Source organism: Parasteatoda tepidariorum, chromosome 4 (genome assembly GCF_043381705.1).
Source record: "Parasteatoda tepidariorum isolate YZ-2023 chromosome 4, CAS_Ptep_4.0, whole genome shotgun sequence".
Classification (NCBI taxonomy): Eukaryota; Metazoa; Arthropoda; class Arachnida; order Araneae; family Theridiidae; genus Parasteatoda; species Parasteatoda tepidariorum.
This window is the reverse complement of record NC_092207.1, coordinates 67,021,807-67,029,635: the sequence shown is the minus strand read 5'-3', so window position 1 is coordinate 67,029,635 and position 7,829 is coordinate 67,021,807. Positions and strand designations below refer to the sequence as shown.

The following is a 7,829-nucleotide window of genomic DNA, read 5'->3' as shown; positions in this document are numbered from 1 at the left end:
AAATACGGTTCGACATGAATTTTCTATAGAGTAAAAACAGTGATGTAACTGATTTTGCTGGGAAACAAATTAAAGAAAGCAATGTATTTTCTACAAAGAGAATTGCTGAAAACAGAAGAAAAACAAACAATTAAATCAACATTAGTGTCCAAACGAAATATTGAAGATTCCATTATCAATTTAAAAATCATTTTCGGTTAATTCACAAATCTTTCTACCAGAACAAAGGTATTATTTCTTTTTAACTTTAATAAAAAAAACGTATCTAAAATTAAATCTTTTATAGTGATAAGTTGAAATATTTTTGTTAGAACATTTTTCTCGTAAAAGTAAATTAAAATTTGTTTTATAACTTTGAACTGCTTCCAAAGTTGCTGATATTTCTGCCGGAAACTTTTATCTTAACTATCTAGAAGACATAAAATCATTTTTATAACTTACTTGACGCTTAAGAGAACATAAAGTTTACTCTTACTTCTTTGAACATTTGTGAAGTTTATGTACTTTATAATGGCATGATAAGAAAAAAAAAGTATTTTACTGATAAATAAATTGAGCAAAGAAAATTGTTCAATGCGATTTTTAGAACTAAATTTTTTGCTTTATTGGTGATGTAATTTTTTATGCAACGAAAATGTATATCATACAATGACTGATTTATATATGGTTAATGTTTGACTTTATCTACGGCGTAACATTGTTTGTTCTATGATGTTGTATATTGAATAGTATATCGCTTTTGTATTAGTTGATTAATATATTGTGCATGTATACATATTACGAAGTATGTGATTTCTTTAAATAGCTAGATATCATTAAAAACATTAACGTTTAACAATTGAAGTGAGCCAATCTCGTTTCGAAAATAGATTAAAATCTTTGGAAAAGAATATTTTGTCGTAATGACTTGACTTTCACTAATTTCAAAGGAAAAATTTCTGAAATACGGAAACTGTTAAATCATAGTTTATAGATATTGAGCTTAAGAACAGACAGATGACATTAAAAAATAAGCTGTAGCTAGATGGGAAACTTCAACATGAGACCTTTGGTCTAACTAGTGCTGCTATATCAAGTATGATGAATTGATTCCTAAGTGTATTGATTAATCTAGGAAGTCATGAAGTCATGTGGGTGAATATTTACAAACAAATTATGAAATTCATTATTAATATGGGCAAATTACTCCACAGATGAAACTAAAAAATTTTCAATCAACCCATTAAATCATCATCTTTTGGTATGATACCACAGGTTAGGCCAAATATCTTCTGTTTCAAATTCTTATCCAGGATAGCCTATTTCTTGTCAAATTTTATTCTATTTTTTAAACAAATCTCGTTCAGCAGCTCTCGTAATTATAGCCACCGTATTTTCAAACTGGTGAAAGGCTTTGTTTAATTTTTTTTAAACTGTGCTGAATTGTTACTGTTATTTAAATTTTTATTTTTTCAAGTAATAATAAACAGCCAATATCCATTCCGTTAACATAAATAAAGATACAAAGAATTACGTTTGTTATCTTAAAACAAAAACTATTGAGATCATGATGAAAGTATTTTAGAATTTTTTTTAATTGGTATATAGCCAATTGGTCTAAATTTTGTGCTTTTTATCATTACATTAATAAGTTCCAAGCTTTCTATTATATTTAATTTACCAGTAATAATATGTTTACAATGTTCATAAGCAAAATCAAAATATTTCTCTTCTTCATAGTGACAATCATTATCAGTTTAATTTTCCCTAAATTTTTGCTAACATCATTAGAAATAAATATAGTTCGACCATGAGATTCATTGTATTTAAAGTTTATAATTATGTTAAACTCTTTCCATAAAAACTAATTTTATAAATTTTAAAAAAATTTATAAAATTTTATCTTATTTGTTAAGGTTTTCAAAAGTTAATGGTTTTAAGGGTTATTAAGGGGTTTGAAAGTTAATGACGAAATATAAATGTTCTATTTTTTTCATTTTTGTTCGGGGAAATTTTATCCTTTAGCCTTTACAAGATCGAAATTCATTAATTCGAAACAAAGAATATTGAAGTGTAAATTAATAAATTTCGATCTTGTAAGCTAAAATGAGTAAAACTATCCCAAATAAATAGCTATATATATATATATATATATATATATATACAACTGAAAGATGCCTTTTCAAATTTTCGTCTTGGCGCATAAGTTTGATGCTAATAGTTGGATGCCACTTTAATCAGGTTATCATATTTTTTTTCAATTTTAAAGAGGTTTTTTTTTGTATTGGATTGGAACTTCTATTAGGGTCATTATCAAAATTTGGTTTTATTTAGAAAATGATTTTGCCGTTAGAAGTATGCAAATTTAAATTACAAAAAATAATCCTGCTAATAATGTCATGTCTGTTATTCAATTTTTCATATCTGTTATTAAATTTGTTATGTCATTATCAGATAATGTAAGAGACTAGCCAATTTTGCAAAAATTCAGGAAACTCAATAATTCTAATTGATTTAAACTAAAAAAGTATCGATGTAAATTATCCAGTTGAGTAAGTTTAGAAATATTTTATAAATTATTTTGCGCCATAAAAGTAAAAACAAGTAAAAACATGTATAAAAAAGTATAATACATATCTACCATAAGTATCATACACGAACTTCAATCATGTAAAAAATTGTGAAAAATTTATGCTAACAGACATGACATCAGTTTGCCACCAGTGTAAAAATTGGTTAATCCACAAAATACTAATAACCTTAAAATGTTTGCAATTGTTTTTATACAATTTTAACGATATAATTTTGAAAATTCAACACAATCATTAAATACTAGAGGAAACGTTTATTACCTTAAAAGAATGTATAAGGAAAACATTAGGGTTTTATGTTATGTGAAGCAATGCATAAAGCAGATCAATAATGAAACAAGGTTTTTAGTTTTTTTTTTTTTATTTATTTTTTTTTGTTTTTTTTATCAATATTATGACTTATATCACATTAATCAATAGTAGTTCAAAATATTTGAATTTTCATGACATAGTCGGGAAAGTTTTCAGTTTCAAAAAAGAGTCCACCTTTTTAGGGGCTCATGTCACACAAAAAGAGTCCAACCTTTTAGGGGCTCATGTCACACAAAAAGAGTCCACCCTTTTAGGGGCTCATGTCACACGAAAAGAGTCCACCCTTTTAGGGGCTCATGTCACACAAAAAGAGTCCACCCTTTCAGGGGCTCATGTCACACACAAAGAGTCCACCCTTTTAGGGGCTCATTTCACACTATAATCAACGGTCCTTCAATATCTTTAAGTTTTTCTGTCACAGTCGGGAAAGTTGTCCATTTCAAATAAAGAGTCCACCCACTTAGGGGCTCATGTCACAGAAAAATTAGGCGTCAAACTTCTTCACATTTCTCTTGAAAATGTCCAAGAAAGTATTGACGTTCTCAGTATGGACAGTTTAGTCCTTACAATTATTTGGATCATTTTTGACCTCGGAATTGCCAGTGTCATTAGGATCACCGGAGAATGCTGCATCCAGATTTTCTGGCTGTAGAAAAGTAAAAAATAAATAAAAATTGCTGATTATCAATTCACAGATCATATATAAGGAATATAATGAAAAAATGGTTTAAATGAAAAATTTCCGAAGAAAAAGATTGAAAACAAAACAAAAGATTGAAAATGTAACAGCATATCACATTTTCGTATTCTCTTGAAATAGCATCGTTGTCACAAAAATATAAATCTAAGTACATCTACGTAAATTTAGAAAAAAAATAAAATTCAGTTTGAAATAGATCTGCGTTAATTTAAAAAAATTAAATTCAGTTAATAGATTTTTAAAATGGAAAAAATATGCAAACAAATTTTTAAAAAGTAAAATTTTAAAAACTCAACAGTTTTTGTCTAAATGGTTCCAATAGACTCTCTTTACCTATTGGTCTATTTATAGAAGCAATGGACACTTTATCTTTGTTTTTAAAACTTGGTTGTTATTATTAAGGGAATTATAAATAGTTATAAAATTTCACCTAATTTTTCTATAAATAATTTTACTAGTGAGGAAGTTTAAAAGAATTTTATATTGACCCCCCCCCCAAATGGATCAGGCTAACATTGCTTTTAACTATTTCCTCTAAAAAAGTCTATATTGAACTTTTAAATAAGGAATTAATAAAAAGTTGGATGAAATGAAATTAATTTCTGTGTAAGCGTTATAGGAGAAGAAATGTTGACATGCACTAAATAAAATTCTAAATTGTAATAGAAGAAGGTATTAAAAATATACTACTTCACTATACTAAAAAGACCATTTCGAACGCACGATTATGATACATTTGAAAATTAATTTGGTTTATTTGATTTTTTTTCGAATTTTTTCCTTTTTTATTTATTTATTTTTTTTTTGCTGGTAGTAATGTCAACTTTAGATGCGTAGTGAAATGTAGTCTTGGTCGTTTTACCAGATACTGACGAAAAAATTTTGGTAACTATCTTATCTCTTGAGATTTAAAAAATATGTTTTTCTGAATAAAAATGAAAGATTTATGATTAGAAGAGCTACATCCTTTTCAGTTTCTTAAAAATTTAACATCATAATCTCGAAACTTACAATAAAAAAAACTTCTACCCTACCAATATTGCGCACAACACTGTTTTTGTTTACTTTTTTTAAAGGAAAAAGAAACTTGACTAGCACAAAATCTAACTCTTATTGAGTCAGTGCATTCAAGAACTTTCAATTTATTTATATCGATCTAGTATCATTGCGATTTGAAAATGAAAAAAAAACTGATGTTGCTAACTTTTAAATCAAACAATCTATGCAAGCCTCATTACCATTTTTCTACCCTAGCCCCACGAAGGCTTATTTTTTAATGCCTAATGCTACGATTCTAGTTGGTTTAAAGATGTTTGGTTGCTTGCACGCATATAAGTAGAATAAAAAAAATTGCCATTATTTGTTTGGATTTATAAAAATGGAATCAAGAAATAAAAATAAATTACATATAAAATAAGCATTACTGATACGAGCAAGCAATATTAAATTACCTGAGCCAAATTGAGATCCAAATATTCTGATCCAATTCTCCCCACGAAGGGTTTAATCACATCATAGTTGTCCAAGACAACATCTTTGAAGTATGATTTGTGGTTGAAGGGCTTCCCCTTTTTTTTCTCAACCACTCCATCATCTTCCTTCAAATAGCCATATTTTTTAACGCCAGATCTTTTGACGTTGACTCTAAAAGAAAAATTAAAATAACAAAACACGGGCATTTATCATCGATTTTACTCAATAAAACTATTATTTCAATCTTCTCTATCTTAAATAAATGTTATGAAGAAAGTATAAAAATTGTTAGAAATAAAAACATTTAACTACTGAGCCGGTTTTAAGGGTAACTCACAATTCAATGTTTTTCAGACACCTTTTCTGTCAAAATACCTTTTCAAATACCTTTTTATTTAAATTTTACTTTAAAGCTTTTAATAATAACGGCGTATAAATTCTTTTCTCTGTCCGCCTGCGATAATGCTGATTTGCCTCTTTCTAGTTCAGCTTATCTCACGAATCCGATTCCAGTTGCAATCTTATCTTCAACTAAGATTGATTATCTTCAACTAAGACTGGAATGTAACCAACCTATTATCTTCTTTAAATTTCATTTCGAGTGCCTTACTGTGGAACTAAAACAAATGGCACTACGATACTAATGCTGAAAGTAATGTTACAGACAGATATTAGTGCCAAATTTCATGTTCTTTTGCTCATCGAGTAAAGATATCACTGAATTGGTAAGAGTTCAGTAATACTATTTTGGAACATTTTATTGAATCCATCCGTTTATAAAATAAACTTCTATGCTAGTTGATCTTTATACTTGAAAATTCATAGTCGCTATGGTAAAAGCTTGCAATCGGGGACTTTACCTTCATTTTGTGATAAAAAATAAACTAATATATATGAAAGTAAAACAAGAACCAATCACATAGGGGTAAATAAAACTTGCGGTAACTCGAAGGGGCCATCAACAAAGTTCTAGTGTAGAGTCGGTGGCTCCTTGGTTTGGCGATAATTTTAGTCCAGTTTTGCTGATATCACATTTCTTGTTACCAGGTTATGCTTGCAATTTTTGCTTTTAATGACGTCGCCTATGGCTCAACTCAACTTTTGTTAACCTTTATGTGATTTGTATATATATTCATTTATTTGCAAATCGCCTAAAGCGATTGTAAGCTATTACCAAAAATTGACACTAAATTAAACTGTTCCTGACTTTACACCCTAACCATTGTTATTTCATGGCTATATTTATGAAAATCAGATACTGCAAATAAAAATAAATTTCATTAATATGAACGTAATTTAATTATTTTTGGAGAGTTAATCAGACAATCTTAAAAAATAATTTTTCTAATAAGAACATATTTAAATTAAATAATTTTTAATACTTTGCTTTTAGTTGCAAAATAAAGGCAACTCGAAATCCAAATGACAGATGTAATATTGTAGAGCAAAATTATGTTAACTATAACAAGTACTAAACACTCATAAAACATGTACAGTTTAATTTTTTTAAAATTTGTTTATTTCTTATTATTTACTTTTTTGACTTTAATTAAAATTAATATCCTATTAAATGATTAAGTATGAAATAAGTTGACTTACATTTGCTTTCTTATCCACTTTTTTACACCAAAAGGCATTTTGAAATATATCAAGCGCTTAATCAAACCTCTTTTTATAGCAGTTCAATCAAGAATGACACTTTTTTTTGGAACATAACTATTGTAACAATTGATATTATTTGTTAGCATTGTTAGAACTGGTAAAAACCATCACCATTGTTAACAATTATGTATCGACAATTGTTTTTCTTAATAAATGCATCATTGTTGACATATTTTAATTTTCAATTGTTGGGATTGGAAACTGTCAAAATATTTGATTAAAGATATTTATAAATTTTTAAATGGAAATTTTTTAATGGAAATTAGTTAAAAATTAAATAGCTATTTTAATAGGGCATACAGTTGTCCTGCGATTTTCCATCCAATCAAAAATTAGATCCCACTCAGATTTAAAAAAACCTATTTTCGGTTTTGGGCATGACAAACGTCAAAAACTTATAAAAACATCAAGAGCTGTCAAAAAATTAAATGTGAATATTAAATAATCCGTTTGAAGTTTTTGATGGTAAATTTAAAATATTAAAGTAATGTAGATTTGAATATATGCTTATACTAAAACAGATATTAAACAGTCATTATTTCAAGTCAGAAATCATAGTTATGAGCAACATAATTTTTTTCCTTAACCCAATTAGTTATACCTGAAGATTTAAATTTTCAGTTAGTAACCAGTGTCCGGTTGACTCCATCGCAGCAACTTTCTCCTCGAACCTAATGCTTCGATTATCATTACCGATACGTCTTATTCATTTAATAGTCATTTTTGGCTCATTTTTTTCTTTGTTTGGATTGCATTACATTTTATTTTTTAAAATTCATATTACAAATAATCTACGGCAACAAGAAGTTAATTCAACAACAGAACCAATGTAAATATATGCCAATATTTAGTTTAACATACTGACTTGACTTCACCGTCCAAAAGAATTCGATGCTCATTATAGAAATATTTCTTACAAAAGAAAATGATCGGAATTAGTGTCAAATTGTTTATTTTATTTATGTCGCCATTTCTTATCGTTGACTCACCACGTGGCGGGTTGTTATTTCCAGGTGTACCCATNTAAAGTTCATAACGAAGAATAAAACAAAGAAAAATAATAGACATATGAAAAAGGGGGGGAAATAATAAGTAAAAAATAACAAACAACA

The 7,829-nt window shown here is 27.7% G+C and overlaps 1 long non-coding RNA gene across 1 annotated transcript; it reads right to left on the bottom strand.

The window, feature by feature from the left end:
* Positions 1–3,002: 3,002 nt before the first annotated feature.
* LOC122270026 (uncharacterized) lies at positions 3,003–5,600 on the bottom strand. The gene is made up of 3 exons (XR_011636703.1): positions 5,393–5,600; positions 5,034–5,226; positions 3,003–3,528 (listed from the first exon to the last, which is right to left on the bottom strand). It is a non-coding gene; the product is annotated as an uncharacterized lncRNA (long non-coding RNA).
* Positions 5,601–7,829: the final 2,229 nt, after the last annotated feature.